This window comes from Thermobia domestica, chromosome 8 (assembly GCF_964235325.1).
Source record: "Thermobia domestica chromosome 8, izTheDome1.hap1.1, whole genome shotgun sequence".
NCBI lineage: Eukaryota > Metazoa > Arthropoda > Insecta > Zygentoma > Lepismatidae > Thermobia > Thermobia domestica.
Genome location: NC_137461.1, coordinates 225,623,865 through 225,649,557, shown reverse-complemented (window position 1 = coordinate 225,649,557; position 25,693 = coordinate 225,623,865). Strand labels below are relative to the sequence as shown.

At 37.5% G+C, this 25,693-nt stretch overlaps 1 protein-coding gene across 1 annotated transcript in view; it reads right to left on the bottom strand.

Annotated features, from left to right (window-relative positions):
* The window catches only part of LOC145692479 (cholesterol 7-desaturase nvd-like), a 116,825-nt gene that overhangs the window by 808 nt on the left and 90,324 nt on the right, over window positions 1–25,693 (bottom strand). The window lies entirely within an intron of this gene.

Genomic DNA, 25,693 nt, shown 5'->3' with positions numbered 1-25,693 from the left:
CTCAAGTATTACTAAAACGTAATCCGAAATTGTATCCTATGATCTATTATATATACCTACAGAGTGATACAAAAGTGTGAAGACACCCGAACAAAAATTGGATTAGGCTATATATAGACCGGAGCAAATCAACTCTGTATATTACTAAAAGGGATGAGGCAAACTTTATATATGTCCATGACGATGAAGGGCACTATCTTTATAATTTTAAATGGGTGCCGTAGTTTTGCACTTACAGAGTTCTCTCGCAAAATGAAGGCGATGTTTAATTTTCTTCTAGCATAAGCAGTGAAGAAGTTATGGGCTGTTGATAGTTGAAGGTACTTACGTATTACGGCTTTGACAGATGTACATAGAGTTTATAGTCTTACTCTCTGAACAACAAAGCAAACGGATACTTGGAAATGATTACAAAAATATGTAATATACAGAGGGCACATTTCGCATTCATCAGTGGTACCACCGTTTTTGAAGGTATATTTCGCCCGCCTTCCCACCTTGGAATTTTGAAACAAAACCTATGACAATCGTTTGTGCCGGAATGTACTTCAAACATTTTCGTTTGTACCACTTCCGGTACAAAGATGTAAGAATTTTAAAGTGGAGGGCTGTAAAAATGGCAGCCCCCAACTCGGAATTTCGAAACAAAACCTATGCCAATCGTTTGTGCTACGTTTGTGCCGGAAAGTACCGCAAAAAGTTTCGATTGTTTCACTTCCGGTACAAAGAATAAGAGTTGTAAAATAAGGGGCAGATTCCCACGTGGTAATTTCGAAACGAAACCTATGCCCATCGTTTGTACTACGTTTGTACCGGAATGTACCGCCAAAATGTCCGTTTGTACCACATACGGTTCAAAGAAATTAGAGCTTTAAAGTGAGGAGGCTGTGGAAAGGGGAGCCCTCACATGTGTGAGCTTAGCAGGACCACATATGAAAGTTATAAATACATGCATCCCGTACGTTTGTATTGCGTTTGTTCCGGTTTCTACCGTAAAAATCTTTCTTTGTACCGGTTTGAAATTTACGAAAATCAAAAAATAAAGTGGCCATGCTAAGTTTACCCAACATAACAGAACCACTGATAAATTTCTACAAATTTGAAGATCTTTCTGTACGAATCGTCTTTACTGCGTTTGTACCAAACTTTCCGGTAAATATTTTCGTTTAAACCGGCTTCAAATTCAAGAAAATCGAGAAATAAAGTGGGCCTTCTTACTTCACGTATACCTAGCCGTACCAGGAAATAAATTTTGACAAATGTGAAAATTTTTCTGTAACTATGGTTCTATTCTAAACAAGATTATACAATATCTTTTTATGAATTATGTTTTAAGTACATTTCTATTACAATTCGCTCGAATTTAGGTTTCAAACTTATTTCTGAAGGTATGTTTTTAAAAAAAAAACCTGCTAAATTCCGTTTTAAATTTTGCTATATAGTAAAGAGTCAACCAAAACTTTTAGATGTGAATTTATTTCTTTTATTTATTGTGAATAAGTCTTTCACTTTATTTTACGGATATTGTTTGCACTTTAATAAGACAACTTATTTAAATATTTTAAATAGTCGATGTAAAAACAGGTCTTATTTTTAAAATGTAAATAAAGTTTGGTTTGTGTTCCGTGTCTTTCGAATTTTTGTGTAATTATTATTGGAATACACATATTCTTCAAATTTGAAGAGATTAGTCAATAGTCCGCTGTGTTCACGTGAACTCACCAAACAGAAATACTTTTCGATTTTCTCGAGTTTGAAACCGCTAAAAGCGAAATTTCTTACGGTACAATCCGGTACAAATGCAGTATAAACGATTCGTACAGAAAAGTCTTCACAGTTGTCAAAATGTATTTCCTGGTACGGCTAGTTATACATGAAGTAAGAAGGACAATTTTATTTCTCGATTTTCTTGAATTTGAAGCAGGTTCATTAGAAAATATTTACGATAAAATCTTTTACAAACGCAGTAAAGACGATTCTTACAGAAAGACCTTCGAATTTGTAGAAATTTATCGTGGTTTTGTTATGTTCGCGTGAACTCAGCAAAACAACTTTAGTTTCCGATTTTCTCCAATTTGAAGTCAGTACAAACGAAAGGATTTACGGTACAATCCGCTACAAACGATTCGTGTAGACAAAATCTTCAAATTTGTAGAAATTTGTCAGTGGTCCTGTTTTGTTGGGTGAACTTAGGAGGACCACTTTATATTTCGATTTTCTCAAATTTCAAACCTGCACAAAGGAAGATTTTTACGGTACAAACCGGTACAAAGACAGTACAAACATACGGGATGCATATATTTATAATTTTCATATGTGGTGCTGCTAAGCTAACAAATGTGATGGTTCCCCTTTCCACAGCCTCTCCACCTTAAAGCTCTAAGTTTTGTGTACTGTAAGAGGTACAAACGAACCTTTTTGCGGCACATTCTAGTACAAATGTAGTACGAACAATGGGCATAGGTTTCGCTTCGAAGTTATAACGTTGGGAGCCTCGGTCCTAGTTTAGAACTCTTATATCTTTGTACTTGAAGCGGTACAAACGAAACTTTTTGCCTTACATTCCGGCACAAACATAGCATAAACGATTGTCATAGGCTTAGTTTCGAAATTACAAGGTTGGGATCTGCCGTTTCTACAGCTTCCAGTTTAAAACTCATATAACTTTTTACCGGAAGTGGTACAAATGAAACTTTTAGCGGTACATTCCGGAACAAACATACCACAAACGATTGTCATAGATTTGCTTCGGAATTCCAAGGTAGGGGACTGCCGTTTCCACAACCCCCACTTTAAAACTCATAACTTTGTACCGTAAGTGGTACAAACGAAAATTTTTCAAGTAAGTGCAGGTACAAACGTAGTACAAACGATTGGTATATAGTTTGGTTCGAAATTTCAAGGCTGAGTCCAGCCGTTTCCACAGCCCCCTACATCAAAACTCTTATAACTTTGTATCCGAAGTGGCGAAAACTAAAATTTTTGCGGTACATTCCGGCAAAAACGTAGCACAAACGATTAGCATAGGTTTTATTTTGAAATTCCAAGGTTGAGAGGCTTCCCCTCTTTTAGAACTCTTATATATTTGTACCGGAAGTGGCACAAAAGAACATTTTGGGGTACGTTCCGGCACAAACGTAGTACAAACGTTTGGCATATATTTTGTTTCGAAATTCCAAGGTGGAGGGCTGCCGTTTCCATAGACTTCACTTTAAAACTCAGAAGTTTGTACCAGAAGTGGTATAAGCAAAACTTTTTGCGGCTCATTCCGGCACAAACGATTGGCATAGATTTTGTTTCGAAATTCCAAGGTGGAAGGCTGCCGTTTCCATAGACCTCACTTTAAAACTCTTATCACTTCGTATCGGAAGTGGTACAAACAAACGTTTTTGCTGTATATTCCGGTAGAAACCTAGCACCAAAGATTGTCATAGTTTTGTTTCGAAATTCCAAATGGAGGGGGAGGCTGGCGAAATGTACATCGCTTTTGAAATGTTTACATCTACATGAACCTGTTGCATTAAAAGTTAATGCAGACAGCTCACATTTGCTTGTAAAAACAGTGTCAGTGTTATCTATGTTCAGCAAAAGTCATAAAGGAAGCACTTGCAACTTAGTCATGAGACAGAATCCGTATTTCCAGTATAAGCATTTTGTTCTTGAAGAATTGACAGTCCCACAATTTCCAACTTCACTAATATCTTTCTGAAGATGGCTTTGATTGTCGTTTGGGATTTGAAGAGTGAAACATAGAGCAAATATGGCAAAATGCTTACATTGCCTGATGAAACTTTTAATTATGAAGTGAACTATTGTGCATTGTACATTCCTGTTCACAAAAAAATAGAAACTCGTTCAGAAACTAAGTCCAAATAAGTGAGCCTAGATCCATCACAATTCCCTCAGATCTGTACAGACGGAATTGCACTTTCCCTCTGGTTTCTGAATAGACACTAACTTCAAGAAATAATTGTACTGACGATAGTCAAGCGTGATGAGGCACTGAGCTTTCTTAGAGAACTTACGAAATTTGAAGATCAAGGTTTCGATTCTCGGTCGAAGATATATTATTTATTTATTTTTTAAAAAGAAGATGTTATGAAATAATTAAAAGTGTAGTATTTGTTAAATATTTAAATTTTAAATTTAATTCTTTGGTGATAAAATTGTTGTATCTTGCAATTTCTTTTATATTTAGTGCCAAAGTAAGATTAAGGCTTATCGGTTTAAAATCTCTAGAATAGACAGTGACTCTTTGATGGGCGTTCATTAGTCTCAAATAAACAAATAAGGGACAACAGAACGTGCGAGTGAAAAATTTTAGACAACTGTCAAGAATATAAACTGATCATTCGATATTCAGTCAGTATTTATTACCTGCTGTTATTAGCTGCGAGTTTACATGACTTTTTCCAGCTTTAGTTGATGGTGTAAGGGCCGGCTCAGAGTCCCCAAAGACACGTCAAGACGATTAGCCATACACCTTTGTGTTGGCGGATTTTCTTGCATTGCCATTTTGGGAAGTTTCTTCTGCATGGTGGAGGTGGCCTTTGTGCATTCCCGCTTCCTAGGCAACTTCGTTGGTGATCCAAATGGTCGAGCTTCGTTGCCCTTGTACTTTTTAATAACATTTTTTATTCCACTTAAACTGATGTTGCAAGCATTCTTCTTGCACTGTTTCCTAATGACAGAAACACTAAAGTGGGCGTTATAAAGAGTCGCAAAATGGCATTCCCAAAACTTTGGGGGACATTTTGATCACAGAGGGGAAACCCACACACTTGAAAACAAATTTAACACAACACTCACAATAATGACCCTGTTTTGTGCATTATTGTCCTCCGTTCCCAGGAACCCAATGCGCATCACTCCAGGACGCCACGAGCCACGTCGGGTGAGTCCATTCTGCCCGTGAGGGGAAAGAAACGAAATCGGCCAAACGTAGGCTGAACAACCTCTGTAGATATATTCATAAAACAAATTATCACGACGTATTTAATAAATGCCAGTTGACGAAAAAGTTACTAAAATATCGAGCTCAAGCTAAGATCGATGTAGAAATAGACAATCATAGAAACATTGCTGTTCTTTCAGACATGTTTTTTTACTACAATTATAATTATATCCATTATAATAAGGATCGAGATGTAGATATGGAGAAGGATGGAAAATCAGTTGGAAAGAAAAAAACAAGAAATAAAGAATTTCTGAGAAGATTGAATGAAGAAGAAGGATGCTGAAGTTAATAGCAACAAGGAAAATAAATAGGATAGAGCAATGTCTAAGGATGAATTAACTTATAAGAGATACTTTGGAGGGATTAGTTTCTGGAAGGGAAAAGAGGAGAATAAGTTGTCAGCTCCTCAACGATATGAAGATCGGTAATTCTGGTTAATTAACAAGAATGAGGTAGAGAATAGAAATGAATGGAGGAAGATTGGTTTGCTGTAAGAACTTGTCAACATGGCAGAACACTGATATTGATAGTAAGGTGATAGTCACACTCATGATAATATACAGGTAAGTAGGATTTGTTGTCTTCATCACGATACATAGTAATACTCTCTATTTGGGTAGAATTGGGATTATTCATGCGTTATATTGTTATTTTAAGAAAATATACGTAAGAATAAAGTAAAGAATTGTTATAATTTACAAAGTTAGGTTAGACGGATATATGTAACGTACTGGAAATGCCGAGTTTCTTAAAACACTATTATTTCTTGCACTAGTAACACAAGAAGAATAACATTAAGAACATTTCCAAAATGTGACGATACGATAACGTCCGATTTGATCCTCACATTTTTGACCAATACTAAGGATGTGCTTTATGTATTTATCAATTCTTTGCTAAACACGTTAGTTCCCACACAGTACAAATGAAGGTTGATACGGCTTACATCATTTTGTAGACATGTTGTTGTATTCACCTTCCTATAGCGCGTCCCAGCTCCAAGACAGAGAGAAGTTTAATAATTTTTCATTACTAATCTGAAGTATCAATATTCCAAATTATAAAAATTTCATTAACTAAATCAGCACGAATCGAAACTCAGGACCCCAATTTGTGAAACCAATGCTTCAGTCACTACGAACGCGATACGGACAAAATCTTGCGGACGAAACATCGCCGACGGAAACCTCGCGTGACCAAAACATCGCCGTCCAAAATCTCGCGTGGACAGAACCTCACCGCCCAAAACCACGCATGCCCAAGACCTCCCCGCCTAAAACCTCGCGAACCAAACTCTTGCTTGGTCGAAATCTAGTGGGATGAAACCTCTCCTTAAAACTTACCCAATGAATTTCCTAAAATGAAATTCCATATTACAAATAATAATAAAAGAAGAAGAAGAAGAGACAAACATCGTGTGCATGTGTTTTCTCAGGGGTGTTCCCGTTTCCTCCCACTTTCTTCATTCCAACATTTCCTTCATACTGATCATCTACGTAAAATTATAAAAAAAACATCCCAGGCCCGAACCTCATCTATGTTGAAAATTTGATCGCGATCGATCAGGTGGCTCAAGAGATATTATATCACAATCATTTTCATTTTTATATAGAGAAATTTCCAAAGCACGCGTTAGATTTTTCTTGTCATTATTTTAATGCAATTATGTTTTGTTACTAAATATTTACGTATAGCAAAATATAGAACATTTTACATCGAAGAAATCGTCGTTACGAGTTTTTATACTGGCGTTTCTTCCCAGGTGAGAGTACGTTCCACCTAGTTTAGGCCAGGCGAGATTTTGTGTCACAAGATCAGGACCAAGAGGGTTTAACCAGGCTAGATTTTTTGAGCATGGCGAAATTTTGGGACGAGAGGTTTTGTCCCGGCGAGATTTTGGCCTATGATGTTGTGGGCAGTGTCGCTTTGGCCCGGCGAGATTTTGTTCCGCGCAGTTTTGGGCGGCTAGATTTCGGCCGTTAGAGATTTAGAGGCGCGAGGTTTTGGGCAGCGAGATTTTGGCTGGGAGAGGTTTCGGTCCGCGAGGTTGTCGCCGCGAGTTTCTGGCCGCTATGTTTTGCACTCAAACCCTCTAAGATCTCACTGTTAAGTAAAAGGAACAAAGACTCGATGTCGAGTATATTTAACAAAGTGCAACTCTTAAGATACCAATACTGTAATAACGACATAATTCTTTGATTTCGGTCATGTTTAAACACTAGTGTTATGTAGAACAATATTCCAGAGATTTCAAATTTAAGTAAAAAAAAAAAAAAAGGACTTACAAACACGCCAGGATATGACGGAGAAACTGAACCGTAATTAAGTTCGCTTCAATTTGAAAACTGACAGTTCTCAGAATGTTTTTACATATTTAGGAATAGTTCCGAAATATATGTAATGATTTCTTATTAGGTTAAATAATTGTATGTGATGTTTTATTTTTGAACGAAATTACGATTCCCCATGTTTTTCTCTTATTATTTTTGGTAGAACACATAAATTATCGATGAAATCTAGAACCCTTTCCGGTTCGGTTTTGTTTCGGTTAACGGTCTGAAACCCGTTCGTATTTGAAACCGAACTGTGGATTTTACGATTCTTGAATCACTCCAGCTCTACTAGCACGTATATCAATATATATATATATATATACAAGGTGGCAAGAAATTAGGTACATAGTCCCGTACTAACCGGTCATGACATTAGTAGGGTTTTGACACTGAGTGCGTTTTTTGACCTACTGCACATGCACAAACTGCTCCAGTTCCTGTTCCGATTCATGTTCCGACTCAAGTTGAAGTACCTGTTTCAGTTCACCCGGATCAGACTATGTGCAACGACTATGAATACCACCGGTGCACGCATGCGCAGAAACATTACAGTTCGAATTACACACAACAGTAAGACTATGAACATAGTAGAACGACCATGACACTGCCGGTAGTGTTTTTTCAACCATTATATTACATCAGGAGTGCATTCGTTCTCCTTTACGAGCACTTTTTTGATGTGAAAAAATTATAGCAACATAGTAAGGCAGAGATTAAAAAATCAACAACAACATTTAACAATATACGCAGCATAAGTTTTGTTATTCACACACAAACAGATAGTTTACGGAGAACTTATTCCCGCTCCAGCGACCAACACACACACACACACACACACACACACTCACTTGGTTGCTCATGCGCAGTAAAATTAAATTTCCAATTTAGTAGAAATTACACGCATGCGCAGAAAAATTACAGTTCCAACTCCCACTTTCGGTTCCGATCGAACAGACCATCACTAGCAGCAGACTACAACCCATAAGATTATCACCACAAACTACAAAGGCTACAACATAGCACTATGAAGTATGAATACATATTCCAACTCCTATTGAACATAGTAGAAATTGCACGCAATTTAGAAAGGCTGTTTCTATACCCTTTTATGAATACTGTTTTCATTCACTAAAACACATACAATGTCTACCCGTTTTACTCGATTTTGGTGTGAACATAGTAGAGCAGTGGTTCGCTCCCCCCTTGCATGCGGTCTCCTTTAGCCTAGCCGACATACGATTCCATTTCTGTCTCTCTCTCTCTCTCTCTCTCTTACACACACACACACTTGGTTTACGGAGCATTTGGTGGCGCATGTGCAAACTGTTCCAATTCCTATTACAGTTCTGGTTCCGTTCCGATTCCGACTCCTGTTTCGGTTACGAATACAAAACACAGGAGAAGTTGCAGCGGAGTAGGAACATAGCAGACGTTTTAAGATTACAAAGAAAGGCTACGGCACAGCAGTAACAGACTACGCAATACATATTCCAACTCCCAGTCTAGAAAGACTATGAACACTGGCAGAAATAAAAGAAGTGGTGGCATTTCTTCATTCCGTAAATAACATAAATGTATACTAGTTTTACTCGTCACTCTTTGACGACGAAAGTACTGAAGCAGAGGTTAAAACACACACAGACACAAACACTTGGTTCAGGGAGCGCTTGGTAAATAAAATTACACTTCCAATTTTGGTTCGAGTTTAGTAGAAATAACGCGCATGCGCAGAAACATTACAGTTCCGAATCCGACTCCGATCCCGACCCCTGTTCCGACTAGACACAGGAACAGCAGCAGACTACGAACCTAGAAAAACGAATATGGCATTGGCGGCAGCGTTTTTGTAGGCTTTTATGAGTATGACATATTATAGAGATTACGCAAGAAAAGGCTACAGCATAACAGCAACAGACTACGCAATACATATTCCAACCCGCAGTCTAGAAACGTTATAACCACATGCAGAAATGCAGAAGCGGCGGCATTTTTTCATTCGCTAAATAACATACACACACACACACAGTATACGAAGCACTTGATGGCGCATTCGCAGTAAAAATAAAGTTCCAATTTTGGAGAAATTACACGGGTGCGCAGAACAAGTACTGTTCCGATTCCGATCCCTCTTCCAGTTCCGGTTCTGATAACACACAAGAGCAGCAGCAGACTACGAACATAGAAGAACATAGAAGAGAATGATTAACTTTTCAATACCTGTGTAAAATTACAACATTTTAACTCTTACATTCAGAGATTTTATAAGGCTACCATATATTTTCGAATTGGCCGTATTTTGAAGCCTCCAAAACATCGTTCTCTTTTCCATCCCTATTGAACGTAGCATATATTCTAGCACATATGTAACATAGCAGAGCTGTATTTGTTCTCTTTTACGACAGTCAAAATTTAGGGCTCAAAATTTTATTTGGCAACAAGTGACAGATCTGGGATCATCAAATTCGTGCTTGGCGTATGACATCGGTATTAAGTTGGTAATGTCGAATTCGAAATCTCAAAAAAATCATGACCTTAAGTGGGGTTATATGGGTCAAGATTAACCCGTAGCGACTCTGCGGTTTCAGATTCGTGATCAGCTTATATCACATCGATATTTATTTCGAGGTGTCAAATTCGAAATCTCAAAAATCGTGACTGGTAGTTGGATTTTATGGGTCAAGATGACCTTATAGCGACTTGGCGGTTTCAGAATCCACACCAGCGAACGGAGTTACTGAAAAAACGATTTTTCCAAATCTTCAAAATTTGGGGACCAAAGTCGTATTCGGCAACGAGTGACGGCAGCTTGCTCTCTCTCTCTCTCTCGCACACTACACACTTGGTTTGCGGAGCACTTGGTGGCGCAAGCGCAGTATCAGTTTAGTAGAAATTACACGCATGCGGAAATTGTTCCAGTTCATGCTCCAGTTCCGGTTCCAACTACTGTTCCGACTCAAGTCTCAGTACCATTTCCGGTTTCTGTATACACAACACGGAAGCGGCAGCAGACTACGAACATAGAAAAACGAGTATGACGTTGGCGGCGATGTTTTTGCAGCACCATTGTACAAGACTATGGCCTACTCTTATTCCCTAAATAGCATAATACTCGTTCACCTTGTGTGTTTGGTGGATTGCTACCAGCTGGTCAAAACATTAATCCAAAACGCGTAAGCAATCCTAATGTTACGGGACAACGGTCGTAAGCCTCACGTGGAAAGAGTAATGAATAGGCCATAGTCCCCGGACATTGCACCTGTTCCATTCCTTTGAAACGTCAGCTCAAATACCATCTTTGTGATGGAATACATGGCCCTCCAGAACGCTGTTATAAAAAGACTATGACCTATTGTAGACTTTACATTTCAGTTTTGGTGTGGAAAAAACTATGCCACACCAATTTATTAAAAATAATAGCATTATAAGTGTGGATATTCAGCTCACACACACACACACACACACACACACACACACACACATGGTTTACAGAGCGCTTAGTGGCATATGTAAAGTTTCAATTCCTTTGCCAGTTCCGGTTCGATTGAAAACAGGATCAGACTACGCAACGAGTTGCCTTTTACGACCATTTCTTTCATCCCCTAAAACACATACAATGTACACCCGTAGATAAGAGATTAAAAATAACAGCTGCAATGATTCAGTGGTTCGTTCTCAGCTCGAGTATGGTGGATAAAAAACTCTTATTTACCTTATTCGGCATAAGCGTGGGACATAAAACTTTAAAATTGCATTTCACCGAGTTTCAAATCCTGGGTCTTCAAGTTTCGCAGGTTCTTTACGAAGAATGAGTCCTTCGACATGCACGGCAATTGTCAACATATGAACTTTTTACTTTTAAAGTATCCCAGGATGAGAGGCTGCAGTGGTTCAGTGGTAGAGTGTTCACTTCTGGCATGGAGTCCTTGGTTCGATCCCAGCTCGCTCGAAGTTGGCTTTGTGGTGAACAAACACATTGCGGGTAGTTTTTCTCGGGGCTCTCCCGTTTCCTCCCACTTTCATTATTCCACCATTTTGTTTATTTTTCATCATGGTCTCCTTTGTCCTAGCCGGCATAACCGTTGAACGTGACAGTGAAAGGTTTCCCTTCCGAGGATGGGCGCGCCGTGGAAGGCTATCAATTCTCTGTGACCGGAGATATTTTAAAATTCATACAACGTTTAATGTGTAGAAAAATTGCAGACTGTATATTATGAACTAAAGTAGGAAAGTTAGTGGGCCACAGACATTCTTGATGTGCAAAGTCCGTGAGTTAAGCATCATAACTAACGCATGCTTGAAGATTACTTACGCCTGGTAGAGTAGCTAGAACAGCAGCATGAAGTTTGCCACACCTGTTAAAAGAGCCAATCGTAAAGTGTATTTTTGTGCAGGAGTGAGGAGAAACACTGGCAGACGAAATGACAAAAAAGAGTTTTTGGATACTTGTACTCACAGTAAACAGCACAATACCAGAAAAAAATATACGGAAACCAGAGGCGCCGATGAGTAGATAACAGTCAGGGGACTAAGGTCTTATAATCTTATAATAAACTCAAATGAGGGAATATAAACAATTTAACTAACTTCAAATGACTAAACATACATGCGTATCAAATAATATACAGATAGATATGAGCTATATATATTAGTTTATTTTTTAAAAAATAAGCACAAAGCCTTGCGCTGAGTTTTAAAACTATTAACAGTACTCCTACCTCCAAATCAACTAAAGTATGAATTGATCATTCAGAAGAAGAACCCAGCCCCTAATGAAAATTTTGGGGGTCTAACAGGGCCTGAGCTCCTAGGTTCCGGCGCCACTGATTGATACGTAATGTTACTTCGAAAGAAGAACGTGTCTGATTTCATTATTCGTTAAATAAGTTTGGAAAATGATAAATATTTTTATGCAATAATTTATTTGTTAACATTAAAAATGCAAAATTCGATACACTTAAACGAGTTGGAGAACTTATCCGTACTAAGCGTATTTCTCCTTAGGTTGCAAATATAACACAGGGCTCGTGATTTGTTTACACAAATTTACACATTGAGACACAAGGAGAAAAAATGAAAATATAGTGTCAATAAACAACAATTTAAAAATGCACGAAATTAACGGTTAATATCAAATATAGAACCACTAAAAGAATTAACTTTGTAACTCGTTTTCTCCATTCATTTTTCTTGCTTTATTTTCAGTATTACATCATCACTGAATTTCTCCACTGGAGATTATCTTTCATTTAGCAGCATCCAACTGGCGGTCAGCCTTGTAAATGAAGCATTTTAAAAGAGTAATCGGCAAAGGCGGGAATCGAACCTGGGCTGCCAGATTAGAATGCTACAACTCTAACCACTGAATATTTATTGTACTCTGTCACTAATATTACATAGCAAAATTACATGGAGACAATATAGGCGTAATCTAGGACCGACCACTGGGAAGAGAGTCCAAGATGTGATTCTGAGCAAACTTACTCCGCTGTACGATGATAATGGTTATGCATAACAAGGAAAATGTTCACAAGCACAATTCATGGCCTCCCGGTCTTTCCCGACAGGTGGGACAGAGCTGCTTGCAAAAAACCACTGAAAGATTGTCTTTCAAGATCGACTGAAAAATATTTGCGGCGTTCCCGTTGTAGAAAATCGAAATATAAGCATTCATCATTCCACGGCATGGAATGATGAACATATAACAATGTGGTACCAACTAACCAGAGGACCGAATTATGTTTGGTTTTTGGGTAATACTGAAATGCAGGAAAGAATAGGAGATCGACTGTAAATAAAGAAACAGGTGTACGGCAGATCAAGCTCAACATACGAAGGAGGAGGTTCCAAATAATATCGGCACCTGAACATGACATGTAGCGATGAGATAGTGTGTCGGAGTGGCCACAATATTTGCAGGTGAGGGTTGTGGTACGTCCAATGCGCAGAAGTCGTTCTTGTGTGGCAGGCAGTTGATGAACTATGGTCGTCCATACCGCTTGTGTGTGCAAAGGGAGGACATTGGTTCTTAGATTTTGCCAAATATGGCGCCATTGTTTATTGGGGAACATATCCTGTACCCGGACTCTCACATCTACAAGTGACGCTCTCCACAATTGCTGGTATAAGGTTTGGTGAGTATATGTAGTAGGGGAAGCAAGCGCACCAGAATATGTCCATGCTTGAACAAGATTGGTGACATAGGTAGGACATAATTTGCCAAATCTGCAGAAAGGCGGATTCCTTGGTTGGGAGTATTCGGGCCAGAAACATTCGATCCACACCCGTGTATAGTCCATGTGGGGCTCAACGTCTTGATACGCATCTAGCATGTATAGAACTTGACTTTTAAGACGAATGTTTACGAGTCCAAGGCCCCCTTCGCTGCGAGGAAGATAAATAGTGTTGTGGCGGAGGCGGAAGTAGTAGCCCCGCCAAAGAAACCACATAAATACAGATTCAATTTGGCGAGCGTAAACAGAAGGGAGGGGAAAGATACGCGCGTAGTACCAAAGTTTAGCAGCAACATACTGGTTAAGATATTGGACCTTATGTATGATATGCAGACCTCGGAACCGTTGTAAGTATAGCAGCTGCTTAATCTGAAGAACTATAGGACGCCAGACAGCATCCATTTGTTTGCGTACATCGCTATGAAAAGTTATGCCGAGTACTGTTAAAACATCAACCGTGGGAATGTGAGAGCGTGAATCAGGTAAAGAGGGTAGGGAGAATCCGTGAAATGACAGGAGTTTGGTCTTGTGTTTATTGTATGCCAAGCCGGAGCACTGGGTGAACTCGTCAGTTATGCGGATGGCGGTGAGCATATCTTTGGGCGTAGTTCCTATTAAGGTTACGTCATCCGCAAATCCGAAGACGTGTAATTGATGGTATTCCGGTATACCGGGAGAGGTAATGTTAGCCAGAGCCCGGAGATAGGTATCTAGAACTATCACAAAGAGGCTCGTCGAGATGCTATCACCTTGCCGTAATCCGCGTTGCAGAGCAAATATGTCAGAAAGATGACCGTTGATCTGTACTCGACATTGGGCCGATTGGTATAGTTGTCTTATGACTTGTTGAAATGCAGGAGGAAATCCCCAAGCGTCTAAAGTTTGAAGAAGAAACCCGTGATCAACGCAGTCATATGCGGAAGAAAAATCTATGCCAAGGACCCCCGCTTTAATGCGCCGAGTTTGCACGTACGCTATAAAATCCCGTAACGAACGTAACACATAATAGATGTTATATTTGGGGTGGGTGGCTGCCTGATATGGACTAATATACTTTTGCAATATGGGTTTTAAACGTGCCGTCAGAATTTTGGTAAAAAGTTTCAAATCGGTAGGCAGTAAAGTGATGGGTCGGTACTCCTGTACAGTCTGGGAAGTGGCAGATTTCGGGATAAAGATTGTGATTCCGACGTTACCGCGGATGGGGCCTCCCTGTAAATATGTATTAAATAACTTGACTAGGGTATCGGAAAGAAAAGTCCAGTATTGTTTATAGAACGCGTACGGCAGACCTTCATATCCTGGCGCGCCCTTTCCTTTTGTTGCCTGGAGGGCCATCCATATTTCCTGAGAAGTTATGGGGCGCATGAGATCACGACCCTCTTCCTCCGTAATCAGTTTGGGAATAATCGACAAAAACTGAGTTGTAACATTGGTGTCAGAAGGTCGGGGTTGTACTAATTTATGGTAATGCTCACGGAAAACATTTAGGATCTGAATCGAATCACTAGTCATATCACCATTCGGGAGTCGGAAAGCTACTATTGTAGCCTGTTTCCGCCGGTGCAATAGACGTGCAACGTCGTAAATAGTGACAGTTTCCTGGGCAAGCCTATAATATGTGGTCTCATTAATAAAAGAAGGCATGAGTGTGGGAGCCTGGAGATTTTGGAGTCGTAGTTTGAGCTGTTGCACTGTGCGTTTATTCTGTAGTGAGGGGGCCGCACACCATGCCTGACGCAATGCTTCATAGAGGAATTCAAACATCAACTGCCGATCGTGTCGTGTTTCGTGTCCTTTACCTTGGAAGAACCGAGCGATCTTAGGTTTAAGAAATGTCGTCCACCAAGAGGCGAGATCTGGAAAATATTGTTGCATCCTTTCCCAATAGGAATATTGTTGTTCCAGTTCCTCCCGATAACCGTCGTGGTGAAGTAAGGATGTATTTAACTTCCAGTATCCTCGCCTGCTAAGGGCTGGCAAGGGTTGATCTGTTTTTATGTGGAGCTTGATCGCTGCATGATCGCTGAAAGATGGTATAATAGTCTGTACGTCAATAATAGTGTGAAATAAGTCAGGAGTGACGTATATTTTGTCAATCCTACTTTTCGAATGTGAAGTACAATGGGTATAGGTCCTCGGTGAATTGGAAACAATGACTACATCCCGTAAGTGATAAGCCCGCAAAAATTCCAAAAATGCGGGACAAGGGGGGCTGGGCGGAATTGAATCTGCACTGGTTTCAGTGGTATTCCAATCAGCCATGATTACCATACGAGAAATATTAGGAGGCAGGAATTGTGGCAAACTTTGGCCATAAAATTCAGCCCGTTCCTTCTTAGCTGTATAGCCAGAAGGAGCATATAGTCCGACGACCAGGTGCCCCTGTATGACACAATGAATAATACGTCCGTCAGGGGAGAGAGTAAGATTGGTATGCCCCAATCCTTTTCTGATAAACATCCCTACTCCAGTGGTGGGTCCTAAATTAGCAAACACATCATAGTCCATCATATTGTGAAATGAATCATCTATAAGTTCTTGCACACAAACTACATCCGGTTTATGACATACGAGAAATTGGTTTAAATATGCTTTTTTATCGTCACTACTTGCGCGATTTAAATTTATCGTGAGAAAGGATAAAGAGTTTATCACAGTCATATAGAGGAAAATTTCGTAGTATAACACTTCTGTGCAATGTCGATATCTACGTAAGTTTATGCTACTCAAAGTTAATATGAGTCTTAAAACTAAGAAGTGAAGCAAAAAATAACTTACAAAATCCATGATAGATGTTTATGAATATAAGTGCTGCAGGTGAAATTATAACCATACGGCAATGGTAGATTTAAACACAACTAACACTCAAGGATTTCCTGTTTGTATACGTGATAAATACCGCTGTTCCACTCTGCACTCTTGCACTATTAGAATCGGAGGGCACTTGTGTTGTACACACGTGACGTAGAGAAAAAAAAACAAACCAACGGAGGCACACACCACACTACTTGGGGTGAATTCGTATCCATTGACCTTGAAGACCAATACCTTATGTATCTGTTTCAAACACCTGCTGTGGGCGAGTCCGTGGGTCTCGATCGCAAGACAGAGAGACTTGGCTGCCTTCCAAGTGAGAATTCAGTTCTTCCTTCCGGGATAATTTGCGTCTTTTTTGTTTAGAAATAACATCGCTAAATTTAATTCCTTGTGTCTCATGCTGGAGAAACTCGCTTTCAAAGGGTTCAAGATGCTCTTCCTGTGTCTCTTTCGGGATCTCACTATCCTCAACTGGTGAGGGATGTGGTTCAACCTCCATGTTGTGTGAGGTGATATGCTGCTCTACTCGTATGCCGGAGGCCTCCGATGTAGGCGATAAAGGCACTCGTTTACTGGGAAGTTGGTTATCGTCCTTTGCTTTCTCAAGAGACGTTATTGTAAGTGCAGGGAACTCCTTTGGGTCCGGAACCGAGGGTCGATGCTCAAGATCATCTTCTTGGTTACCAGATTTCGTAGAAATGACAGGTGGGGCTAATTTGTAGGATGTCTTAGGAGTCACTTTTCCGAGTTCTGTCATGCGAGGAATTGACGGAGAAGTGGTCGGGATTACACTCGTTGCCCCTCGGGGTTGAGCCCCCCGTTTCAGTACACAGTTCGCTACGGTATGCATAGAGCTTTGGCATCGGAAACATGTAATCGGTTGTCCACTGTATGATACTCCTACTTTATAACCATGGACTAGAAGTCGGGATGGCACATGAGATGTCAGTTTAATATGTACATGGCGAGTTCCAGTTTTAATACCAGGGGGATAAGGAGGGGCCCATTCCTGATCTTCTATTTTAATCACTGAACCATATGCACTAAGAGCCTCACTCAATAAGTTGTTCGGTGCCTCGATAGGATACTCAAACACACGAAGGAGGTTAGTCGGATCTGCTGCGGAAATAATTCGAACAAAACTCACTTCCTTATTTGAATGAGTGAATGGTACCTCACTAGGGGCATGAGCTGCAAAGTCATCGTATTCCTGTTGCGTTTTGAATTTTAGAAAAATACAAAAATTTTCACTATTTAACTGCATGTCACTGATGTGATCAAAAATACCTGGGAAAGTGGAGTTCATCCAATGGTAGATTTCCAAGGGAACTGGTCGAACTGCACGGAACTTCTTGTCAAATTCTAGTTTAAATTGAAGATCTTTTTTATATTCCATATTCACGTTTGCACTGATACACCGACACTACGCCGAAACGGCAATAATTGAGAGTACGGAGTATAACTCCTACTTCAGTAGTTTTGCTTTGATATAGTAATCAGAGCTATGAAATACACTTAACGTATATATGGTCTACGATACTATAGGCTATAGTACACTGTGGAAGCACCAGAGCACCCGTGTTGACTCGACGGCGGCTTGATGCGAACTCAACCACTCATCTAAAGTGTTACTTCTTTCGGATTACCTAAAAAAAGAGAATTTTCTGTTCGTTCAAAACAGTAGCTTGTTAATAGATTCCTTGGCCAAACACAGGAATATGTACGCTGTATTCACTAAATTGTAAAAGTTACAGATTTTTTGAAAACAAAATACAAAACTTGTTTATTTTGAATGAAATACGCCGAGTGTATTATACTCATAAACAAACGAAAGACAAATCAATTGCTGCGTAGTAATCGTGGTTAAGTGATTCGAACAGTAAGCTGAAGCTAGTTGAACCAAATCGGATCCATGAACGACCTGTATATTTTTTTTTACTTTAGAACTTTTGATGGCGATTGATCGTCGATGATACACGTTTTATTTTCTTGTGATACTTGAATACTCGGATGTTTCTATACTTGAACTATCAAATCTTCTGGAATGAAAATAGTAATAACAATAATAATTATTATTATCTCATAGAACACTAAATGTTAGGAGCTTATTATTGCTCAGGGCATAATATCACAACCAGAAATGTAATATTTGGCAAGCATGTTTCGGTTTTGTTTAGTGTTGCTTACGAGAAGACGAATTTCTCATCTCGTTACTGAAACAAAATAAACAAAATTGAAACAAAAGTTAAAGTTTTACACTGAAGACGAACAAGGCTAACTTAAAATATCGTCTCGCTTTGGAGATGGAAATCGAGAAGAAGCGAAAAGTATCGTAAACATTTCTCGCTTTATCTCGATTCTGTGTATATCCATTCTCCGACAATTGTGTATGTCCATTCTTTAAGTAAAAATTGGTTTGTAGACTGAATCTTATACGCTATTTTGTTACTTTGTATTTTGGAGCTCAATGAATTTATTATGGTCTGTGTAATTATTTTTGTAACAAAGCTTTTATAATTACTTCTGCATCTCCTAAAAGTTAGTTTATTATATGGCTTACTGTTCAGTGATATTAAGTTATTTTTATTACATTTATCTTCCTCAAAACGTACAGTAGAATACTTTCTACAAGAAACTTCAGTAGAACGCTTTGGTTTAAAATTTTGGTAGTTGCAGAGATTTGTCCTGGAGGTCCAGACACCCTATCGAAATCTTGATTTATCTGAATAATTTTAGGGCAACTTTAAAAAATTTATTATTATTATTATTATTATTATTATTATTATTATTATTATTATTATTATTATTATTATTATTATTATTATTACTCAAAATTTAAGACCTCAATATTTCCTTCTATTGCAATGTAAATAAGCGTACTAAAGTTGAAAGGAAAAGAAAAAGAAAGGATAAGCGATAATGATAGAGAAAAGATAAGAACGATTAGTGTCCGAAAGGAAATTAGAGGGCAGAAAGAAGTTGTCAGTTCCTGGGCAACATTAATATCGAAACTTCTGATGCCCAAATAGCAATTAAGTAGGATTTGTCTTCACCACGATACATAGTAACACGCTTTCTTTGGCTAAAAGACTTTGAATTATGCATGCGTTATATTGATATTTTAACAACATATACATACCAATTTAAGAATGAGTAGTTCCTATTTACAAATATTGGTTGAACGAATATGTGGAACGTGTTGGAAATGGCGAACGAAAATAATATTATTTCTAGCAGTAGGAGTAATAATGGAAGACGTTCGGAATAATTGCTCGGATACAATATCATTTCAAACACATTTATTACTCATACTAGGTCCTAAGCATGACCCTTAGGGGTTGTATTCATGAATTGTTTGCTAAACACGTTACGTTTTTTACCACAGTACGAATCAAGGTTTTAGACAGACATGTGACGTCATTCTGCTAGTATTTCCTCTGTGAAGAAAGCAGTCTCCACTCTAACTTGTAAGACTGAAAGAAATTGAGTATTTTTCATTTTATTACAGATCAGAAGTATAAAATTATAGTTCATAAACACAACTTATGCAGCGATAATCGAACTCGGGACCTCTGAATTACGAAAGGAATTTTCACGTCACTACCCTAAGACTTCTCTTTTAAGGAAGAGTCAAAAATCACTCGTTTATGGAGCAAATTGCACACGTTTGCGATAACGACGAAACACGCTGATTTCTGTCATGATAAAATTCTGTAGTCGAGAAACTTCAAATTTAAATTAAAAAACAAAAATATGCATATAGTGCCTCAGACCATTTTATTTTCTGATTCACCAAAAGTATCTCCGTAACTTGTCTTTATTATACTTAATACTACTCGTTTTAAGCTATTTCCAGTAACTTTGAACGACAGGTACACCAATACAATTTAAAAGGACCGAGAATTGAAAACGTGCCCGCGAGCACTGAACTATCTGAGGCAGTGATGGCGTGAGTCAAATAAATCTTGACCCACCATGACCCTCCGCCAACTGTGACACACACTGACCCGTCATCCACCATGACCCACTCGGATCCACCACGCACCAAAACCCATTTTGATACACCACCCACTATGACCCACTTGGACCCACCACCCACAATGACCAACTCTGACCCACTACCAACCAACCCGATCCGACGCACTACATACCAAAATACATCGTTATCAACTCTGACACATGATACACAGCCTCTTCTCTACTGACTAGAGTTTATACTTGTAATAATAAAACCAGGTTGTGAAATTCTAACTAATCGGAGTTTGAATTATTACGGTCACTCACTGAAACACTGGTTTGTTACAATAACGGTGGATCGGACATTTACGATATAAAATGATAAAGTGTTTGTCATTGGCCAAATTTCGATGAATTTCAATTAAATTATCGTGGTATATTACTTCCTTCTTGAATTATGGATACTTTTCAGTGGAAAAATGCAAGAAATTTGAAAGTCTCAAATCAAGGTAAATAGACCAACGTACAGTCCAAACGTACTTCATATCGCACTCTACAATTTACCTGGTACATCAGTAGTATAGATTTAGTATCATGACCATCAAAAGACTTGCCGCGCCTTGATAAGAGACAGTTTATCGCTTGTTTAATTAAGGATAAGGGGAGTATCGAAGGAGGTGATGCAATAGGGTTAGGAAAGGGGAAAGGTCAATTGATTGATAAAGAACACGTGATGTGTTTCACAATGATAGATGACGAAAGGAAAGGTTGAATGACCACTACGAAGGTCACAGTGGATGGTCCCTGGAAATGGCCCCCAGGACCCAAGATTGACCCCTGTATAGGGAACACGTTTTTTTAGGGACACCCTCCCCTGTTTAATGAATTTTAAAAAATATGAAATTATATTTATGTGGACACAGGAATTGAACTCGGGAAAATAGGAAATAACTTTATTTTATTTTATTGCATTATTTAGCCATATTTGGTGCCCGTACTAAAGACGGAGTATTGGTCTTGCACATCCATCACCGAAGAACTTAAAACATGAACTGAGGTTTTGCGCGCTTTGAAAACCCGGATGAATTGACCTTTGTACGATTAGATAAACTTGTTGAACGACGAAACATCATGTGACGATGAGTAATTTTGACCGTTGATACATGACTAAACATCATGTGATAAGTAATTGGGTCTACAACTGTGTGATTAAGTAACATGTGATTGATGACTAACCACATTGATTAGGCATAAGGTGAACACGTGATGAATCTGAAAGTATTTTAAATACAAGTTCTAAGAGAGAAAATATATAAAGACAGACAATGCAGTCGTATGAGAAGAAGGATTACTGCGATATTGAAGCATCATTATCTGATGCTGAAACAGAATTATATGAATCATCTTCAGATGAAGAATTTGATATTGATGAAATAGATTCATCAGTATTAACAGTTTCAGAAACCCCAGCATCATCACCATCATCATCAAGATTTTGGAGTTTAGACTGTTCTTGTAATAGTCAAAATGTGGACCGAGAATGTATAAAGAAAGCTATTGAAAAATGGGAATTTAACGACACGTTAATATGTGATGGTTGCAGAGAAGGATCGTATCATGTGTCAGCGCATGATTGTATGAATCTACCCCCAAAATCATTGGAAGTTCGTGCTTGGAGTGTTATAACAAGCCCTAGTGTTGAAGATGATGTGTTTTACCTGTATGCCAACACCCACATTATTGGAATACTAACAAGAGAAAAATTTTATGAAGCATATTTGGAACTATTAAATGATATAGACTATTTTCCGGAATTACTAGAGGTTCTATTAAAAAAAGACAGAAGGAAAAATGTATGCGAATAGTGTGAGTGTTTTATGTGTGTTATGTAGTGCTAAAAATATTAATGTGAATTGTGTATTAAAAACAATAAATGTATACTTACGTGAGAATAATCCGCTGGATTGTAAATCAAGTACTCTTCATGATATTGGATCATTTGCAGCAAAGTATTTATCTCTTGATAAAACTCTTGGTGAACTTTTTGAATTGTATGAACAAGAACATAGTGAAATCTCATTTATATGCTTTATGCGTAAAACTTGTGATCTTTTAAAAAATACAGAATTTGTTGGACAAATTATACCATATTTTATTCAGCGCACAAATGAAATTTCACCTTGCGTAAATCAATACATTATTGATATTCAAGGTTTTAAAATGTCTGATAACGAATTTATTATTCGTGAGTTTTGTCTTAGCGCATGTGATGATACACTAAATTTTCATTGCTTGGTAAAATCACCAATAGAATATAACTTATTGTCATTAGGTTGCCAAAAACAAATTGATTGGCTGACATCGAATTTACACGGATTGAACTGGGATAGTAAAACAGGATATACTGTATCATTCATACGTAACCTTGTATATCAATTATGTACAATGAATTCAACCTTTTATTGTAAAGGTTTAGAAAAATCTCTTTGGATTAAGAGAATATTTGCATTAGATAATGTTATTGATTTAGAAACGAAAGAATGTCCAGCATTAAATGATTTGTGTGGAAATACATTTAATGAATATTGTTCTTTTCACAAAAATGTTGTAAAGAAATCAGGATGTGCATATCGTAACGCACAACAGTTGAATTACTGGTGGAAATATGAAAGATCAACAGCATTAACTAATGCATTATCAAGATTGTAACGAGGATTTGTAAATTAAATGCATAAATATAGATTAAAAATTTTTATTGTAAAAAATATATATACAATAATAAAAAATAAAAAAATTACTTGTGTTTTCTTTTTAAAATGTTGTTTACATCTTTATAAACAATATCATCATTCTTTTTTAAATTTTTGTTGTTAAACAATTTTAAACACTTTTCAAATGATTGAGTGCGAATAATATGATGCAAAAAATATAATACAAAGTATCCGCATAACACAGAATCATCGTGCTGATATTGTTCACTGTTTGTAAAATATAATTTAGTATTTTTTGATAAAAAATTTTTTATTTGCTTGGGAATGTCCATAGCAAGACTGTCAAAATAAAATCCATGTTTTTTATTATTAATGTACACTGCTACCCAGTGTGATCCACTTGAATTGGATGTATCAAGATTAATTACAAGTGCTGCAGGTGGTTCTACCATTACAGGAAGTTTATCAATAGGATAAATCCCGGTAACTCTTGCACCAGTCACTTTATCCGTCACTAACACTTTTAACAATTCGTCACTATACATGATTATTATTTTTCTTAATTATAGTAGGTATGTAATTATCACTGTTTTTTACATGTAAAACATAATCATACACTTTTACATATTCACTATATAGTAATGCTTCATGAATACTGCACCTATATTGTCCAAAACGATGTTTATTATGTGCACACTTGTGAACGTGAAAACTTAATGCAGTATACTTTGGAGTCTATTTCTTCCAAATTTGTAACATTTCTTTGCAGAATTTCTTCAAGAAAACACTTTCTAGTTAATCCATACGTGTAAATACTGGTGGTATTTGAACAATATGATTGAATTATTTCCTTAAGAAGTGAATACTCTACATCGCCTTCGTGCCAGGTAATGCCATATACATTTTCACTTAGATATTTGTTTGTATTTATGATTGGCTCAGACAGCTTATTTAATGGATATGGTGGTTTAAATATCCAATTTTGTAAAAACGGAACGTCAGGATTTACAATTGCTAGTTCCTTTACAATAAATTCCTCATCATTATTATGGAATGCGGAGAAGTGTACAACAACCCTCATTCTACTCAACTGAATAAATTAGAAGGTGTTATCAGTATAAATGTTTCTATCTTTGTCTATTTGTGCTAACGAATCAAATTGCGCATAGACAATACATGTAATTGGTTCAGTTAAAGTTTCTGAAAATGATACTTTTAAATTTACAGGAGAATCACGAACTACATCTCAAGTGTTGTCATCTAAACTTCCAGTTGGAGATAGAATAAATGCATACAGAGTATATCCATTAGGATATTCTTCAAGAGTAACAGTATGTGAAAATTTTGATAATATATACCAGTACCTGATATCAGAGTATAGTAACTTAGAAGGTATAAATCATTATTAAAATCAGGAGTGAGGGGGTTGGGAGGGAATGATTTTGATCCAACATGTAATTGCAGTTTGTTAACGTTAAAGTTTCGGAATTCATATGGATTAAGATGTGATTTACCATTGAAGGATGTGTTGGAAATGAAACCAATAACCAGACCTTTAGGAACATTACCCAGAAAGATATTATCAAGGTTATATGACTTGACTTGTGCAGGAATAGTATAAGATCTTGTTTCTACTCTTGTGAGAGGTAACTTGGCCGTTTCTGAAACCATTCGTGTATTTAATTGCATAGCTAAATCTGCAGCAACATCAATACGACGTACATGTAGAATAACTTCTTGAAGTGCAACTTTGTAACTTGTATTTTCAGGAGACATTAAACAAAAGTTATCTTTACTACGATGTAATTTTACACGTAAACTTACTTTATTGGGAAGCATACGATCTAAACTTACAATATCAGTATGAAGACGTCCGTACATTTCAAAAGATTTACTATTTTTTATTTTATTGGCACGCTTTTGAAAACCATCATTTGTATTATCTAATTTATTAAAATTTTTTGCAGTATCTTTATGCCACATAGCACATGCTAAATGTGTTTGAGAAGCATCATGAGAATAATTTAATAAAGTTTCAATGTATGCACGATAAGGATAAGATCCTGATGAAGAACTAATTAATTTATCATTTAACGAAATATCAATTTGACTAAATAATGAATGTAGGAAATTATTTACTGGTGCAACAACATCATCATTAACTAAATTTTTACCATCATCTTTTGTAATTTTACAACGCACATAAAGATATAGATATGCGGGATGAATAAATTCTCCTGTTTCTCCAGGAATAACAAATTCAATTGGTCCTTCTGATGTTAATGTAGAAATAGGTCGATATTCAGCATTTATAGTTGCTTCAATAGCTGTTTGTGTCATTGGTATTGAAAAGAAATCAAATTCATTGGTACAGCATTCAGAACTATCGGAATTTAGGAGCGACATTGTGAAAAGATATCGTTTATATGTTTACGTTTTGTTGGTGGTCCAAAATTTACAATTGCAGGAGCCTTTCTTTTGCGTGACCGTCTCTTACCACTACCAGTTAGCAACTGTCCAACTTTATTAATAGTTTTTGTCTTTAAATTATTACCAGCTTCTTTTACACGTGCACGAACCGCTTCTTTAAATGGTTTATTTTCCAATACATCACCCGCAACTTGTATACCGGTTTGCAATGCTTGACGTCCTACAGTTTTTGCACCTTGTTTAAGAAATGGTAAT